Source organism: Spermophilus citellus (assembly GCF_964194105.1).
Source record: "Spermophilus citellus genome assembly, chromosome: 9".
Classification (NCBI taxonomy): Eukaryota; Metazoa; Chordata; class Mammalia; order Rodentia; family Sciuridae; genus Spermophilus; species Spermophilus citellus.
The window spans coordinates 62,873,846-62,893,878 of record NC_138191.1 but is presented as its reverse complement, the minus strand read 5'-3'; the positions used below and the strand labels follow the sequence as shown (position 1 = coordinate 62,893,878).

The following is a 20,033-nucleotide window of genomic DNA, read 5'->3' as shown; positions in this document are numbered from 1 at the left end:
GTGGATACTTTGAGTAGTGTTGTCCCCCTTAGCCATTTTGAAGACCCACTTTAGATGAAATGTCCTTTTCCTGAGTATGACAACCACATAGAGAAATTGAAAAGATTTCTGAAGAAGTTGCCACCAAGAGGACTGTGGATGTAAGTGTACTCTCAAACCTCTCGAATGGGGATAATCTAACTGGAAAAACTTTCCACAACTTGTAAGTTCACTTTTCAAATTCTTACAGTTACACCTTCATAATAACCATCACCTTTTTATGATGTGATCATGTGCCAAATACTTTTTCATTCTTATAAGAACACTGGAAGACAGTCATTGTGTTAGTCAAATTTCCTTTGTCATAACAAAATGTCCAAGATAAACAATTTAAAAGGAGGAAAGATTAATTTTGGTTCATGGTTTCAGAGGTTTTAGTTCATCGTCACTTGAATGTTTTTTTCTGGGCCCAGGGTGAGGCAGAACATTGTGGTGGGGAGCAGGTGGTGAAGCAATATTACTCACCCAACTCCTGTGGCCAGGAAGCAGAGAGGGGGAAAAGGCTGGGGACCAGATATATGCTTCAAGGGAATTCCTCCAGTGGCATGCTTCCTCTAGCCAGGCCCCACCTCTGACAGTTTCCACCACCTTCCACTAGTCCATTCAATTGTGAACCCATGAATTGATCCATTGATGAGATCAAAGCCCACATGATCCAAATACGTCCCCAAAACCCCACCCCTGAACACTGCTACATTGAGGACCAAGCCTTCAACACAGGAGCCTTTGGAAGACATTCTAGATGCAAACTATAATAGTCAATAGTCACATCTCACTGAGAATCAGCAAGGATAATTGGTGTGTTCAAGGTTGTACAAGTGCCTAACAAATGGTAAAACAATTCTGATACGAAACAGCCTGGCTCCACAGCTAATGCTATTCCCTCTGTACCTTTCCATATCTTGACTATATTTCTCCATCCAAATGTCTCTTATTATGGACCACTTTGTAACAGCTATCACTGTAGAGCTTTTCTTACTCTTCAGCCATATCCTTTTTGCTCAATACAAGAATCAAGTTGCATCTTTTGACATAAGATGACCCAATATCACTGTATATAATATATGTGAGACATTCTTTTTCTGAATTTCTGTCTGAATCATGCTTAGTCAAAAACTGATCAAAGTTTAAAATTGACAGAATGAAATCCTCATTAGTCCAACTCCTCTCTCATTGAGAAAACGCCTTCAGTATAGAAAAAGCCCAGCAGCATTTCTTTCCTTTAGAATGTAGCTGTATATTAAATATACAAATATGCTGACATCTAAGTAATTTTTAAAAGAGAAAAATGAACGTGGAGTTCTAACTTTGGTTGACTCAGGAAAGAGGATGGAAGAATCCATATTTTTAATGAATGTATATAAAATAGAAATATTCATTTGAATGGAGTAGCAAAAGCATGTGCTACAGTGGGAATATAAAACAGGCCCTTCTTTTTTTTTTTCTGTGTGGAGCTTGCAAAACTGAAAAGCTGAAGAACATGAACAACTGCACATACTCCAGCTTACCCTACTTGAAATACCACTCAGAGGTGCTGAGTGAGAGAAGTCCTTTATGGAATCAGGATGCTATACAACTAAACACAATTTCCAACATTTAATTTTTACCTTTCTTTTCAAATTGCCTTCACTACCACAATTTCCCTCTTCTATTAGAGGTTAGGGCAATAACACTTCTTCTTTTAAAACACCAATGATATTACAAAAAGAAAAGTCAAAGTTTGCAGATTTCTCTTAGAAGAATTCTCAAGGAAAACCCATCTTTATTTAACTTGTCCCAAAGCTGGCATCCCTCAAATTGCCACCAGCAAATAATAGCTTACAAAGTTTTACATTAAATAAATGTAAAGCATTAGAACTGAGGCAAAGAACTATTATTCTGACATACTCTAATTTGAAAAGGGTAAATCAATTTAAACCATTTTGTTTAAAATCAGCTCTTTAGGCTGTATACTCATAGTGGTTGCCAAGTTTCAACCCGAAGTGAATGTTAAGGTCTATGTTATTAACCCTTGAAAAATGAGCTCTATCATGGAAACAATGACAGACCTGGGGACTACCTGGTGCAGCTGCTGAAGCTGACAGTCAGTCAAGTAAGAGTAATGCATGGTTTCTTCATATGCAAATCACATAATATGTGCTTACCTTTAAAGGGCAATGTCAGATTATTGTAAAAGTGTTTAGATATAAATACCCTTTTTAAGAAACCAAATTCATTTATACTGAACTCTCTATGGTTGACATACCATGACAAATCACCTCATTACACAAAAAGCCACAAATATGGCTATTGAGGATGAGTGTGATTGTAAATGAAACTGCTGGAATTCTACTGTGCCTGGCAATGACCCTCAATAAAAAGATACCTGTAGAGCATAGTAATAATTCTCCTTATGATCAGTACCTCACACTTACAATGTTATCCAAATAAGTTTTCTGGTGCTTGGATTTTGTTTCTTAAAATAAAACTATTGGAATAAATTTTTTTCACATCAATGTCTATAAATTGAACATATATGAGACTTCTCGTAAGCAGATTGTAAGAGATCAAGAAATGAAAATTGAGGGATTTATATCATGGGAGGTACCACAAAATAGCTCTCTAGAGTGCTGAGGATATTTTAAATCTATATCTACTGGTCATTGTGAGGACTCTGTGTGTGTGTGTGTGTATGCGTGTGCACGCTCGTGTGTGCGCGCTTAAGATTTGTGTAATTTATTCTAAGTAAATCATTTTGCAATTTTGTAAAAAGTTAAAAAGCAAAGCAAAACAAAACCAATCTGAAATCCCTAAGTCATTTTATAAATGACAGCCTAGGACAAGAGTTGCCAATGCAAACTTTTAAGTGTCACTTCTCAGATTGGAAATCCATGTCCTGTTATCCAGCCCTTGCCTCCCAAATCCTTTTATATTCTGCATGTGCAAAAATGTCAAGGCAGAATTCTTCCTGGTGTGAATTTACTATTCAAATCCCAAAACATTCATGCTAACATGAGATTTCCAAAAAAGATTGTTGTGTCTTTACAAAGAAGAAGATGAGAAGTTGTCCAGACAGCTATCAGGGGGGAAAAAAAAGACAGAAAGAAAGGAAAAGAGAAAAGGTTCTGAAGTATACAGAGAACCGGAGATCAAAGATCCCTGGTTTTCTATCCTCAGGAGTCCCCACAGGCATCTTGATCCTCAGTTCATCCTTCCCACAATTATACATAATCTTATAACCTGTGTCTCTCACATCCACCTCACCCTGTCTCACCTGCTCAGTCACCAGGTATAGGACAAAAGAAGGTAAGGAGTCCCCAGCTGTGCTGTCTGTCAGAGACAATTGGTGCTGTTACAATAGCTCAGATTCATGTTTAAAAATCAAATTGACCATTTGATTTTCAATTTATTTTCAAGTTAGAAACTTTTCTAGCTCTTGGTAAAGAAAACCCAAAGCATATTCAATATCTGTGTTTATGCAGTGCACAGACACCTGAGTATATGGCAAATGTAGTTTCCATAGCACATGCCGTTCCTTATTTAATTCATCTAGCCTGACAGAGTTGGTAAAGATGAATGCAACAATAGTAATATTTCATTTAAGTCCACTGGCATTTCTCACGATGTACATTAAAAAGATGTAATATGTATTATAAATGTGAGAGTAGGTGGATACACAGACATGCATTTCACTCCAAAGTGCATTAACAGAATGATAAATTCCATGTATTAAATCTACAAGAACGAAAATACTCTGAGTTAAGACATCTATACCGAATTAGGAGCCAAATGAAATGTCACAATCAAATAAAACACTCTTTATGAGAATCCTAGTATTTTTTAGACCTAGAAAGGACCTTTGAAATCATCCAGTAAAACTTGTTCATTAACAGGTATCTAACCTGTTTTAAAATTATTAAATGATCTGTCCAAGGTCATATAACTAACGTGGAATATCCTGGAGAACCTTCCTTCTCCAGATGCAGTGCTCCTCCTACAACATCATTAGCAGTAATTCCTATGGAGCAATAATGCACAAAGCCCCACCATAGTACCACCATTGTGTGTGTATCAGTGTGTCCATTGTATCAGTGTGTCCATGGGTGTTCTTTGTGATACATGCTTGCAATTTATCCATATATTCTACTAACTTGGTCAACCTCTTCCTTTCTTGAAGATTGGTACAAACTGGATATTTCAGACCCTACAGCACATAATGCAAATCCAGTTAACCCTAGGGACACTTAAATGGATGATGATGGAGTCAAATATTAGCCATTTATATTCACATGGGTATTCACACAGGACCTACTTATCCAAAGAAACATGATCAAATTTTTATTCATTAACATAGTACCTCAGTTCTAACTAGACTAACGTGACCTAAAAGCTGAGATTAAAGAGAATATTACAACTCAGAATGTCTCAACACAGAGTCAGAACCAAAGCAGACAAATGCCAGGACAAAGGGGAGTTTAAGAAAGTGACCATTCAAGTTTCCAGATGCAGAGCCCATCAGGTCCACAAAAAGGGCTCCAAACTAAATCACAGATTTAAATCTCTTTAAAATACAGTCTAATCTCTGAAAAGAATATGAACATTGCAACCGGAATACTTTACCAAATATCTGACATGAGATTGCCAAAGACCCAAGTTAAATTAAACATTGCTCCCGCCCAATTTACCTTTGAGAAATAAGTTTGTATAACACAAACCTCAGTTGACCCTTCTGTGCAGCAGTATAAAAGTCAGAGCCTGTGTCTGTGTCTTAGCTGAAATGTGGCTTGAAGCCACGTCCAAAGCAGCAAGGTCCAGCTTAGGCAATACAGTCTGAAAACAACTTCTCCCAAAACCACAGAGAAACAATGCAATAGAGGGAGGTTGCTAACTAATACAAGTGATGAGGAGGTGGACTGTCAATGTTTGAATTGACAAAATTATCAAGAAAGCAAGAAGACCAAAAAAAAAAAAAAAAGAAAAGAAAAGAAAAGAAAAGAAAAAGAAAGAAAGAAAGAAAAGAAAGAAAAAAAAACAAGGCAGGACAGACTGCCTTTTGTTCTTTTGCAGAAATGTGTGGTTGAAAACCATTAATAGCACTGCCTTGGACACTAGTAAAATTCCTGTAGACTGTTTTATAAAGGTAATGAACTTGTATGTGCCTCACTGAACAGGCCTGCTACTAAATCTTCACTAAGAAATGGGATGAGAATGCTGAGTGTTTTGTGAGCAACATGAGCTTTGCCCGTACATAGTCAGGAATTTTAATCACTAGCCACCAAATTATGATTTTGCTAAGTGAAATAAAATAGAATACAACCTGGTATACCCTCCATACCATCAATTTTTAACCTATCTTATTTTTTAAGATTTCCCTTGTTAGGAGTAGATTTGGGGGAAAGGAGTAAAGAAGAAATCTCAAATGACAAATGTCCAGCCTTGACAACCCAATCACAAACAAATTAAATGTCCATCTCTGTCACAGCTGGAAACCTCCACCTGGCCTGAGGGAAATCCTCCATGTTGTTGAGAGCAAATGTACGGGAGGCTAATCAAAATCTAATGAATCCCTCAGGAAAACAGATTCCTTAGTCCACATCGATAAGAATCATACTCAGTTTAGTGGGGGGTGGGTATCTACCAGTTGTTTTCTGAGAGAGCAATTGTTTTGTAAATAACAGAACTGGACACCCCCAGGAAGACATTTCAGCTAAGTCTATTATCCAAATCTATGTCTTCACTCACCAAAATGTCAAGGTGATGCATCTGTCGATCTACCTCGGAATACATTTTATTACTGACATGTTAGGGAGTGAAAAGACCAGATGAAGGAAAGTTAGGCAAGGCAAAGGAAAGAGAGGCAATTTTTGAATTCCAAACAAAGCCTGCCCGAAACCATTTTGTCCGATCAGCTCTGCCAGTTTCTTTTGAATTTTCCAAAAGGATGAAAAAGAGAAAAACAAAAGAGAGCTCCGATAAGGCTGAGTTTGGAACATTAATTTAACCAGAAGTACACAAGGGACATAAGAAGGGCAAAGAAACAAGAAAAATGCACCAAGAGAATTATCATCAGCAGGAATCACATTTGTCCTGAATCCTGATTCTTTTCAGGGCTGCTTATAGTTTTTATTTTCAAAAAAGAAGAAAAGCCTTCATAACTATCTCAGACATTGCTCGTGGGCCTCCTAGGTTCCAGGCACTTGAAACACATTACATCTCATGATTGAGGGATTCCTTATCATCCCCTTTTTATAGATGAGGAAACAGCTTCCTAGATGTCAGACCTCACCTAAGGCCAACCACAGAGCTAACAGAGGACAAACCAAAATTCCAGCCCAAAGCCTCAACTGTTTTTATCTCACCACAAGCAAATCCTCTTCCTTTCTCTCCCTTTCTGGTCTCTCCACAGTTGCCTCCCACAGGAAATTCCTATTGTTTGCAGTTTCAAATTTAAGGCAAATTAAAAGCTGCCTCATACTAAAAACATCCCTACTCCAAACCATGTAATCAGCAAGACAGGTAAAATCACTTGGCTCTGTTACTCTGCAGATTATATAATTAGTAAAACAAAGTGGGGTAAAGACGCGTGTGTGAAACAGGAGGTTAAGGCTCTGCTTCTCTGATGTATATTCAGCCTTCGCACAGGGACTGATTGTTCTCATCTTTCTTGGAAGATGGATGAGTGCTGGCTTCCAACCTCAGATTAAGGTTTACTGTCCCTGGCAGGGCTCAGATGGAATGAGGTGGCATCCATATGGTTTCAGTTGCCTCCACACACACAGGAACAAATACCTATCAAACACTCTAATTAAAGTATATACATTAGAAAAAAAAAAAGAAAAAAAAATAAAGTATATACATTAGTACTGGAAATTGTAAGGAATTTCAGAGGATCCGAGATATATATATATATATATATATATATATATATATATATATATATATGATATAGATATAGATATGATATAGATATATAGATATATATATCTGACAACACATTCATTCATGTTACTATCTAAAAGTTACTATCTAAAAGTTTCATTTGCTCCCTTGAGAATTTATAACTGAAATGTCATTTTATTATGGTCCATTCTGATAGCACGATTTGAAGCAGGTGGAGACATCTCTGAAAAAAGCAAAAACACTAGAAATCTAACTTTGGATTACAATGATGAATGTCTCATTTGTTTTTGTTTTTTGTTTGGTTTTTTTTTGGGGGGGGGGCGGGGTTGTAATCCCCTTGAGAACTGTATTAAGTATTTTTGGTAAGAGCCATTTTGGTGTCCACACACTAGGCCCCTAAGTAAAATGTAATGTCACTGAGTGTGTCAACATAGCCTGAGAGCAAGAGTCCAGCTATTGGAATCAGAAATGCCATAGCTTTGGATTTTAGCTTCTCTTCCTTTTAGTTTTTGACTTATAGTATATTATTTAAATTCTCTGAGTCTCCATTTCCTCATGTGCAAAGCAAGATCAATACATGTTTCACAGGGTCATTAAGGGATTCGAACAGCTAAGATATATAAATCAATGGAATGCATTGGCACATAGCAGGGTCAAGACTGTTCTGCTCTCTGTTCATTCTTTCTAGATGCCAGTAAGAGATTCACTAAGTCTGTATTTCAACAAGTGCTTTTTGTGCTTCTCCTAGGTAACTAGACACAAGACTAAAGTCCTAAGAACAAAAATGAATATGTTATTATCTTATTCTTAAAAGATTTAGAGGTTGGTGGAGGAGTTATTTATATACTTACACACAGAATTGTTTATCTTAGGCACAATGTGATAACTAAAGCTAATAGCTAATGTTATTGAGCATTTTCACGGTGCAAAATACTGTTTTATACCACTCAGCTTGATATCTATGACCCTACTGCTATGGAAAGTACAACTAAAGTGCTGTGAAAGCTCAGATAAAGAAGTTACAAACAAAGAAAATCATGAAGGCACTTCTATTTAAATATTTGTAATATTTAAATCAGGTTTTAAAGGATGATAGGCCTTTAGCAGCCTCAAACTGTTAATGGTTCAAGAAGCAGATTCCAGGTGGGAGGCATAGGAGAAAATGTAAAGATCATGCTAGTCCAGTATATTCAGAAAACACCAATATCCCAGGACCCAGAGGTGACACCGGAAAGATAAGCTGGAGATAAATGGTTGAGACCACAGAGGCCATGCTGAGGATGGTAAATCATTCCCCATGGGAGGACCTGTGAATTCCCAGGCAGTTCTAAGTTTTTGAGCAGATGGGGCAGATTAGAGAGGGGACTAATGTGATATAGAGGGTCCAATTCTGGGCCTGGAAGTTAAGATCAAAACCTTCATATGTTCGTATGTACATATATTCACTGCTGTCTCTGCCAGCAACCAAGTAAATACAAATCTTTCCAGAACTATGGGTTCATAGAGCAGGAAATACAAGATTCGACCTAAACCTGTGGCTGCCACCATCTTCCAGAAAGTCAGACTCCTGACAGCTGAAACTATGGGTTGAAGGGTAAACCTCTTTAAAATTCAATGGACTACGAAAAAGTTGTTGGATAGAATTTAGAAACCAAAGAACAAGTATAAGCCAAATCTAGTGGTGGGAAAATGCATACTGGAATCTTTCATGAATCTGGGCCTTTCATAGCTGTATCTCACACTAGGGAAATGCCAATCACCAGCAAAGCAGCACCTCCTAAATGGAGGCTTGATAGCCTTTAACTTTCTGTTTGCTCTGGGTGCAAGGGCAACGGGTACTGTTTGCATGTCTAATGCTTCTCAGCATCTCAAGAAAAGGATGTTTATTCTCCTGCTTGTTTCTTGAGCTCCTACTCAGAATGGGGGAAACAGAGGATGCAGCATTACTCAGTAAATTTTTAATTATTTTATCAATTAATTCAAAGCAGAAGACAATAACAGGCTAACCCAGACTTCAGCAGGTTCTAGTCGTATGAATCTATGTGAGAACCATTTCTTTAGCATTTTAGATATAGGGATGAGGTAAATATGGAGCTTAGGTGCTTTCTAGGCCATCTCTGCATGTCTAAAGATGGGTCCCTGGGGGAGGCTGTGTCCCCATCCCAAGCCCTATCGTATTTGTGTGAGACAGCACAAGACACAACAGAATCTTTTCTCCCATATAGATATTTGTTCCACTCTTGATTGCCTTCTAAGCATGGATTACTGGCATTTGTACGAATAGGTCTACCCTAAATGGATAAATGCCTGATGTGGCAATATATATGATTTATATATCTTTTGGGACAGACAGGCCTATACAGCAGACTAGAAATTATAAAAGCTTCATTTTCCTCTGTGATTCTCCTATCAGTCTCCATTTGGATCCCTCTTGTCTGGTCTTTCCCTGCTTTCCCCTTTTATTTAGGCCTGTCCCCTCTGCACAGGGCCCCAGCTCTTTCCTCTTTCCTGTTAGACTCGGGGATGGGCTTTCAGTCAAATGGTTCCATCTAGTTTTCTCTTTAGTGAAGCGGTGAATGTATGGCTCTTGCACTCTCACGGTAACAGATGATGAAAAAAAACAACTATTCCTGATCCAATTCAAAATTAAATATTAAATATGTAAAAGACAAATATATTTTTCATTTGATTGCATATTAGAGCAGAACTCTGTTGCTATGCTTACACAGTCTTTCTGCTTTCTTCATGTTTTCCAAAGAATGTCTTCTGTTCCCAATGGTAGCTATGAGCCAGGAATCCAGAGAGAATGGTTATAGCTCTGGCCCAAAAAAAGAGGTATAGGAAAAAATTCTGTCTTAGTACAAAATTAGGAAGACATAGATCTTCTTGATGTGGGGATTTTTCATATTTAAAAATTGCACATACATTTAACCAAAAGTGTTCAATGATGACACTAACCTCAGCCAGCTGGGACGTAATAATGCTGACATGCTGTAGTTGAAAACATGAGTTCCAATACTGCCTCAATGTTCATGAAAGGAAACAAATTATTCTTAATATAATCTGGAGGCCAAAAAAAAAAAAAAGGCTGGCATACAGAGGACTTTGGACAAATTATGTTCCATGAAACATTACTGGCATGGCTTTTAATGTTGCACTTACTAGTTCCTTTGTAGATCTTTTTTTTTTTTTTAATTTAGTTCCACTTTAAAAAGAATGAAACAAGAGAAAATGGAGTTAAATAACTGAAAAGATCTGGATCAGGCATAAAGCAGTATTTCATAGTCAAATTTGAAGGGCCTGCTTTAAAGATTAAGATGAGGAGAAGGGGTAATCACGGAGAAAGAAAATTTCTGGTTTCTAAACTCTCACATCTTGTTGTGTGACATAAACTGAGGACTGATCAGGAAAAAGTACAGAAGGAAAGGAATTCCTTAAACTTGTAGACCTCTGTGCAATCCATTCCCACAACTTCCAGTGTCTTTCCTATGTGACAAACTGCTGTTCATCCCCTGAAACCCAGATCCAACGTGACCTTCCTTAGAAAGCCTTCCTTGCCCCCATCCCAATTGACGTCAATCCTGCCCTTCTCTGATCACTGTCTACTGTGTACATAGTTCTGTTACTGTGCTTATTATATAAAATGGTATTTATTTGTTCACATGTCAGCTTCCCTGCGAGAAATATTAATTTCTGAAAAGGAAACTAATGTCTTATTGATCTTTGAGGAAATTGAGTGTCTGAAACATAGCAGGCACCTTCTTCACTTTGTGGAACTGAGGAAATAAGGACTAAGCTTGCAAAATTGCTAAGCAGACCTTCTTGGAACACATTTTGCACAGCCTGAAAAGTCAGATAAGGTTCAGTCTGCAGAACCCTCGCCCTTCTTGCATAATTTCTTTTACTCTCTTGATTTCAGCTGTTTTTCTTATGATTACCAAATCTACATCTCCAGCCCTGAACTTTTGTTCGAGTTCTAGATTCACATCTTAAACTGCCTGCTTAAACATTTCCATATGAATAGCCCTTGAATAACTCAAATTTGTTAGATACCCAAGGCTCTGCTGCCACAAATTTGCCCTTCTTGCTGTGTTCTCTTTTAGTTCCTTGCTTCGTCATCATCCTCGTATGAATCAGCTTTGCGCCCCATTCTTCATCACCTACTTTATTTTTTCAGTTGCCAAGTTCTTTTGGTCTGCCTGCCCACTGTCTTTTGCTTAGCTCTTCTCTTTTCAACTTCCTCTGAATTAGTTCAAGCTCTCCATATATTTCTCCTGACCAGTGCAATAAACTAAGAGACTTCCTGCTTCCAGCCTTTTTAACCTAGCTCCCATTATGCTGCAAATTACTTTCCTAAAACAAAGACATATTTATGTCAGTTTCCTGTTCAAAAACATCACTGATGACTCCCCACTGATGCAATTCCTCTTTCTGGCATGCCAAGCCCTTCACAGTCTTTCCTTTTCCTACACATCCATCATTTTCTTCTACTACTCCATGTGGTGCATGCTCCAAACACAAATCTTCTAGCCATATCTATCAACTCCCAAACACCCCTTGTACTGCCCTATCCCCAAGGTCTCTTCCCAGTTGTTCCTTCTAGAAGGTCCAACCCTCTCATTCCTCTCTCTTTCCATCTATCAGTGCCTTATTCATCCTTGTAGACCAATGGTTCTTAACCTGTTTCACAGGTCTCCAAAAGGTTCAGACACAAAAAATTAAGGGAGTTGTGAATTTGGGTGATACAAAAATTGCATCTTCACTTGCACTACCTTGGGACTGAAATGTAGCACTTCTTTCTGTCATGAACAAAGGCAACAGACTACAGAAATGTTAGAAGTGTTTGTCACAGAAGTCACAGACATATCTGTACCACATTATATTCCCTACCTCCTTCAATTATCACGTATGCTCTTTCCTACTTCAAAATTACAATAGTTATTAGACCTGAAACTGAAAATTTATTCATTTAATGCCTTAATAAAGAAGTGTACTTATTACTATGTCACATTTTTTCTTGATGGTTTAATAACTGTTTCAACACAATTGGTTTCCATTATAATCCTTTATTTTTATTTTATATACTTAATACATTATTCTGAGAATAGGCAAATAGTTACAATAAAGGTTAAGGATGCCTGCCTAGGTTTATCATAAACTCAACCCTGGGAAGTTTTCCCAGACCATACCACCCCACCCCCACACAGGACAAATTAATATCTCCCTCAACCTTGAGGTTTCAACTAGTTGAAACCCCTCCTGAGGCACTCATCACCCTGCCTTTCTTGTAGTTATTTATTAGTCATTTACTAGGTTTTGAGGTCCTGAGGATAGGAACATTTATTTCCTGTTTTTGAGTCTCCTGCGGTACTGTGTTCACGGTAGTCATAAACCTGAGTTGTGCTGGTCACATTCCTTTTGAGGGACATTTTAGGTTGATGGAATTCAAATGGAGAAAATAGATACGTTGCTGATATATTTCCGTCTCTAAAGGGAGCTTGTCAATTTGTAACCTGAACTGAACTGTTCTGTCCTGGCAATTTTCATGTCTTGAGTTAAAGGTGGGGGACACATGGGCAAGGACAGAAAAGGTGAGTTTAGAAATCTCCCTTTGGTGATCTAGACATGTACTGATGACTCATGGATGGATGTAGATAGATAGTAAATTATAAAGTTCTGTTTATAGCTGTATCACACAAAGAACAGTTTAAATGAGCTAGATTCAAATATTCACAAGATAACAAGAAGACATTTGGAATACTGACCATTCAACAGCCAGAGACACTTCAGAGTCACAAGAATATTTAGGTAAGGATGATTTTTATTGTTACTTGCCATTACATAGTATAGGTCTTTGTGCAAAGATATAAACTAATTCCTCCCAATGAAGGTATTTCATGTTCCTTGATACCCAAATCCATAACTTTAATGGTGTGGCTTAAGGAAATAATGTAGCATAACATGGGTATAAACACTCACCTCTGAACTATTAACCAACATTGATAAAAATCAATGCCAGTTCATACCCTTTTTATAATGGGCCTTGAGATATGACAATTGAGGGAAACAGAAGTAGCAAATAACAAAGAAGGTATAAAAATCCTTCAAAAGATTTCAATGCAATATAAAGATAAATATTATAAATTCATGTTCATCCAAGTAATTAGGAAGTCAGTCATTCTTTCATTTTTTTTACTACTAAAGACCCTAAAAATAACAATTACCCCATACTATCTGATAGGAATATCAGTTTGCATGGTAGTTTCTCATAATTCATAGTTTTCAGTGATTTGTGAAATCTCCTGGCTCTCTCCTTCTCCAGCATTGGTCATTTTGGTGTTCCCAGATCACTCTTACTTCTTTTTAATGACAAGCAAGGAAACTACTAATATTAGTAATAAAAATAATAAACACCCATACATGTATAATGCTCCGTGGTTTTCAATGTTTTAACTGCTAATATATCAGCTTAATTCTGATAAGAACTCTGTAAGGAAAATAGGAATTCTACCAAATACATAGATAAAGGAACCAAAACTCACAGACAGCAACTAATGGGCCAAGTTCCCACAGTTTGACTAAAGTATTCGAAACATGCATTCAGGCCTACTAAGACCAAATTCAGTTCTCTCTGTTCTATTATACCCAGGAAAGAGTTAAGATCAAATATCTACATTTGGGTGATTTCTGAGTCTAATTTCAGCTCCTTATCAATCATTGGGGTTAAGGAAGTGATTTACCAAGGGTATGCAGTGGACACTTGATCATTCATTCATTTATTATACAACAGATAATTCCTTAGTACCTCATCTTCGCCAAGAAGATAAAATTGAGTAATAGGTCTAATTGTCAATAAGCACTTAGGATATTAACATTATAAGAAAATGACTTAGGTTGGTATATTTTTTAAGTGTTTGGAATAATTTTCAAAACATGGTCAGCAGGACAACGATGTTTTTAGTCATTAGCTTCTTCCGGTACCCGTCTTGATTGCAGGACGTAGAGGGTGAAGAAGTAGAGGGTAGAAGCGAATACCATGTGGAAAATAAAAGATACTGATGGTGAATGCTGAGATGTACCAACCAGGTGCCACTTCACTGTAATGTCATGCTCCCTCCCAAAGAGCAGCCTACATCCAATGATTGCCCTATGTATGAATGCAAAGCTAGCCACAGCATGGAACCAACTGTGACAGACCATCCCAGTCCCTCACTGCAGAATGACTGAACAACTCTGTTTTCCCTGTCAGTCAGAGATGTTAATCCCATATGTTTTGTACAAAACAGAAGATTCTTTAATGCAATTGTGGAGTTGAATCGCCCTATTTTGATAGTCTTCTCACTGGTGGTAGATAGAGCATGGATAGCCCCTGGCATGTAATTAGTGACATAACTATTAAAATATCCACCACTAGAGAACTGATGATAACCCAGTGGAAGGATATGACTGGTGAGGGTAATATTTCATGCACTTGAGTAATACAGGAGAAATGGTAAATGGGACAGTGGAGGTTGTTGGGGGTGGGGGGCATGATCAATGCTTTTGAAAAAAAGATAATGAAAGGCTCAGGGTGAGTAATCAGCAATTAAAGGTTAATTACCAGAGACAGAGCATCTTTGCAGCATATAAAGAGATTATTTCCTACAGCTAGAAAATAGGAAAAGCTGAGGACCAGGACCAAGATTTTATTACATAAGTAGCAGAGCTCAGAAAAGGTCGAATCCTCACTGCTGTAGGTCTGCTATACCAAGGCCAGGACTTTAATTGGGAAGTAATAGAACCCTGAAATACAGAATGACATATCTTCAAAAAATTGTGAATCACCAGGTTGTATTGCACTCTCTGAACTTGCAGGAAGGACCCACTTCTCCATGTGAAAATCTAGCACACCCTCTTCCTGTGCTTGAAGAAGGTACTAATTCCCCTGCCTTGCAAGACAACATAGAAACCTACACCCCATGTCTCCCTTGTTACACAACATTATCTAGTACCAAGTCACAATAAAACATAACCGAAGTTGTCCTGAACCTACTGAAAAGTAAATGTTGATACCTGGAAGGAACTACAGGATCTGGCCAATGTGAACTAGCAGGCAACAAGAAACTATATGTGGTACTAGATTCTGAGAGTCCCTGTTCAAGGGAGATGGAACATGAAGTTGGATAAAAAAGAACTTTGGGATTTGGGAGCTTTCCGTTGGGATTACACATCCTAGCAAGTACTCTGAAAAAAACATGTTTATGTACTTCAAGGGTGATTTTTTAAAAATTTTTTTGAATACTAAAAATGCCACAATTGTCATGGCAGAGAGGAGAAGAAAGATTAAAAGGCTTAGAAAAAATGGGTGTGCTAGAGCATATATTCTAAGTAAGCATGAAAAACCACCAGCTGAATCTGACCTCCTGGAACACCAACAGGAACCGATTTACCAAAACAATAAGAAACACAGTGGCTCTTGGTATAGCAGTGACTGTCCTCTGTAGGTGGGGCTGACGGTAAGAAATCCCAGAATAAAACTCAACCCTTTTTTTGGCAGACAGAACGATTAGATCCTATAATGATAGAGACCAAATAGCAGAACATAGTCATCTGAAGTCAAGTGGATACAACAGTGAGATTGGCAAGGCAGGCAGAAAGTCTGATCCACAGAAAACTATGGCAATGATTAACAGAACTTAGCATCCCTAGGGGAAAGAGAGATGGGTAAACAAGAAGAGTATGTCCAATCTATGTAACCAAGAGAAATTAGAGGGCTGAGGTTGTAGCTCAATGATTGAGTTACTTGCCTAGCATGTTTGAAGCCCTGGGCTTGATACCCAGCACCACCATCACCCCTCAAAAAAACCAGGCATATATAATCAGAGGGATGAGGGCATATAAAAGTTACAATTCCTTGCCCAGTTTCTGGACCTGAGTCAATTTTCTGACCCAAACTAACCGACTAAAGGAGGTGCTAGGCCCCCAGGAGGAAGGTGCCTACAACACCACAGCAAGCATGCATGTAATTGTTAGTTTAAAATGAATGTCCCCCCAAAGGCATGTATCATAATATGGCATACAGAGACCAGATCATGATGCCAGGTTGCAGAATTCCACATTGCTCCCCTCTCCATTTCAATGATATATAACTGCACCAAAATATTAAGACGACTAATTACATTGGAACCATTATAAAAATCTTAACAATCTGATGTGAAGATAAACTCTATAAGTATTAAAAGGCTTATAATATTAGTAAAAATATTGGGGTCCAGTGGTCTTAGATCATTCTAGGATATTCTCTTAAAATAAAGAAATTATTGCATCTCCCACCTCTTACAACAACAACAACAAAATAGTCAAATGTCTTGCAAGCTCTTTAACTTTTGGAGGAAGCATAGTCCACATTTGGGAATATTGCTCTGACCCATATCCTAGAAAACATGAAAGGCTGCCATCTCTGAGGGCAGCCAAGATCCAGATCTGCAGCAGGTCCAGATGCAAGCCATTCTGCCCTCTATTGGGCCATAGGACACAACAGACCCGGTGAGTTCACTGGCATTATTGGGGGAAAAAGATATCATATGGCTTTTTGGGTCACCCCCAATATGAGAATCATAATGAAGCAAATGTATACCATCAGCAGTGGAAAATTAAGATACCTTCAAAACACATAGCTCTTGGCATGCTCCAAGGCCTTGGTAAAAATGGAGTCCCTGGCCACAGGGCAGCAAGTAACTGCTGTCAGGACTGTCCATCATGGCCTGGGTTCTGTCCGGCTTCAGCAAGATCAGCTTCAGCAGTGGGGGCTGTGGTTTATCCCGCTAACCTTTTCCTTGAAAATTTTCATCCAGATGAAAAGCCCACGAAAACACTGAAGGAACTGATCCTCCACCTTTTACAGGGCAAGCTGATCTGAACAGCACAAGCAGTGGACTTTGTTAGCTATTTTAGTGGGCTTGCCAGATCATCCTTTCAATTCAGGCCAAAACATTCATTCCTCAGCCTTCGTTAGTGATGGACAGTTCACAGTTAATTGTTCCTCCAGATATTGCCCTCAGCTAATGAAAGCCACTTCCCCAATGTCCTGGTTGCTTCCCAAGGCCACTTGCAGGCAACCAATGCTCAATACAGGGGTAGAAAGGTTAACAGTCCTTAGCCAGAGGCCATTTTAGTTCTAGAGCTCCTGAGGGCAGGGTCTCTGTTGTGGAAAAAAAAGAACTCAACCCAAATATTCATTCTGCCCCATTCTGTATTCTTCACTCCCTACAGGTGTTGATCCAAGAACAACTCCCCAGTAAACTTTCTATATCTAATCTCAGAATTTTCTTTCCAGGAAATCGGACCTGTAACAGCTGTACTTAGAGTGAGTAATCTTTCCTTGATATATTTTCTTTAACAACAAAGGCTTTTATAACACAAGAGTTAAGAAGAAGAGTTTCGAAAAACAAAACTCACATAGCTACCCTAATGTTCAACCCACAATTTAAGAATTTAAATTTTTCAACTGTCCAAGTGAAAAACTCAAAGCAAAACATTAAAAGTCACTAGACCATATAAATACCTATACTCTGTATCTTTGCCACTCTTTATTTAAGCAGCTGTTTCAATACTTTGTAAATATATTTTCCCATTCTATGAAATCAACATTACTGTTACATTTTCACATCATTCTTCTTTCATGGAATGATAAAAATTCATTGCCTACTATTCCATTCAGGCTTTATGCCTTTTTACTGAGAAATATTTACAAATTCTTAAAACTCCACTTTGCCAATATTACAAATCTACTGCTTTATATGCTTAGTATAGTAGAAAAACTACTGAACCAGTAATATAGACTCCTTAGTTCTAGTTTTTTCATGACTTTGTATGGTTCATTCTATCTATTCATTTAATAAATACCACTCAGTGCTGGGTATGTTTCAGAATTTGAACTTGACTCTGAGTATAAAGTGAATAAGGTAGGCAGCCCCAATCCTCATGAAGCTTAGAGTCTAATGGTGACAGTAGACATTAAATAAGTAATGACACAAATGATTATTTTAATTATACCTATGATACATGTTCTGAAAAAAGCCAAGGTGTTTTGAGAGTATATAACAGCATGCAATCTCTTTGTCTGAGATACCTGGATTCTTGGAGGAACCATATTTAAGTGGAGACCCAAAGAACTGGGTGAATCTCAAGGTGGAAAAGAGAGAAAGAGACTTATAAATCTGACATAACGTTCCTATGTTCATGTGTGAATACACCACCAGTGAAACTCCATATCATGTACAGACAAAGGAACAACATCCTAATTATAATAAATTATGCTCCATATATGTATACATGTCAAAATATATTCTGCTGTCATGAATATCTAAAATGAACAAATAATAATAAATAAATTTTTAAAAAATAGAGACTTATAAGCAGTAGGACTTCTATACTTGAAAATTCTAACAAAGGAAGAAGCTTACTGGTTTCATGGAACTAAAAGGCTACACAGCAAGAAGAAAGAGGTAACGCAGGAGATGAGGCAGAAAGCCAGATCACACAGGGCCCTGTGAGCTGGAGTGATAGTTTTCAACTTTATCCTAGTTGCAATCAGAAACCCTTTCAGGACTTTCAGCAGGGAAAGGACACGATCAGCTTTCCCCATGGGCAAAATGGCCACAATACCACTTGCCTGCTTACTGTAACAAGGACTAAGAAGATCCAATGAGATTATGAATGTGAATGTTCTTTATAATATATGAAGTATACTGCAACAAAAGACATTATTATAGCCAACTATATCAGGAAGTGAATTAGATGGTTCATTTCACCACTCAGGTAAAACTCAGCCGCATAATTCATCTTCTGGCCAAAAAAATTTAAAAAATGAGTTCCTTAAAAGACATTCTTAAAATATATTCTCTGAATCCCAATTGCAATTGCAAACTCTCTCATTTTAAAGCCAGCTACTGTCCCGAGTTAGTGAGAACACTGAAAAATTTTTTATTTAAATGTTTAAGCCACACCCTTGCATTCCACACTTTACATAGAGTGTCATGTGTCGTTACACTGTATCATAATTTTGTGACAAAAGGAAAAACCATATTTACAAAAAAAGTAGTTAACTTGCACAAATAATCATTTTCATGAGGATTGCATTATTTTATCATAATTAAGAGAAAGGGGGTCTCTAAAATACTTTTGGCACTTACAAAAATAATACAAACACTAAGAAAAAAAATTTAACTGGGCAACCTGTGGCTGATGGACCAATAAAACCACATAGTTGGGCAGAAGGGAAGTGAGGGGAGGGGAGAGGGTGTGGGTATGGGAAGGATGGTGGAATGAGATGGACATTATTACCCTACGTACATGTGTGATTACACTACCAGTGTGACTCTGCATCGTGTACAGCCAGAGGAATGAGAAGTTGTGTTCCATCTGTGTACAATGTGTCAAAATGCATACTGCTGTCATGTATAACAAATTTGAACAGATTTTTAAAAAGAATGATAGCAAAAAAAGAATCTTCGCTTTTTATTGAGCATCTACCATGCACCAGACTTTGTGTTAAATATTTTACCTGGATTGCCTCATTGATGCCTCACATGCATCCTGTTGAATTCAAGTTGGCTAAACTCAGCAACCATAGAGTCACACTTATTTGGTTGCTAATATTTATTGTAAGGAACACCTATCTCTAGCACCCACCCCCCATACACACATAGTTTAGGCTAAAAACATGTTGCTAATCATGCAAAGTTTATCTATGGAAAATTTCATTTCCAAGTTCCATTGGCTCAATTATTCAGAATAGGAATAAATAGGTATAAGTCACTTACAGACACACTTACTCCTCTTTAGTTTACTTGTGTGCAACTGGTATCCAGAAGAAAGTTTTGGAAGTAAAAATGGTCAAATGCTTCTCCTAATGGGAAAAAAGTTGATGTTTATTAAGTACTTTTCATGTGATACGTGCTTCATATACTTTATCTCATTTAATTCTTAAACACTTAAGAATTTCGTATTAGTACCCTAATTTTGCAAGTGATGAAACTGAAGCCCAGGTCCAAGGTCACACAGCCATCACTTCAAACTATGTCTGTCTGATTCCAAAGCCCACACTATAACTAACCTGACCTGCCTAGGTCAAA

At 37.7% G+C, this 20,033-nt stretch overlaps 1 long non-coding RNA gene across 2 annotated transcripts in view; it reads right to left on the bottom strand.

Annotated features, from left to right (window-relative positions):
- The window catches only part of LOC308655183, a 124,637-nt gene that overhangs the window by 20,765 nt on the left and 83,839 nt on the right, over nucleotides 1–20,033 (bottom strand). For both annotated transcript variants that reach the window (XR_014023406.1, XR_014023407.1), the window contains one exon: nucleotides 19,722–19,807. This is a non-coding gene — a long non-coding RNA (uncharacterized lncRNA). The remainder of the gene's footprint in view (nucleotides 1–19,721; nucleotides 19,808–20,033) is intronic.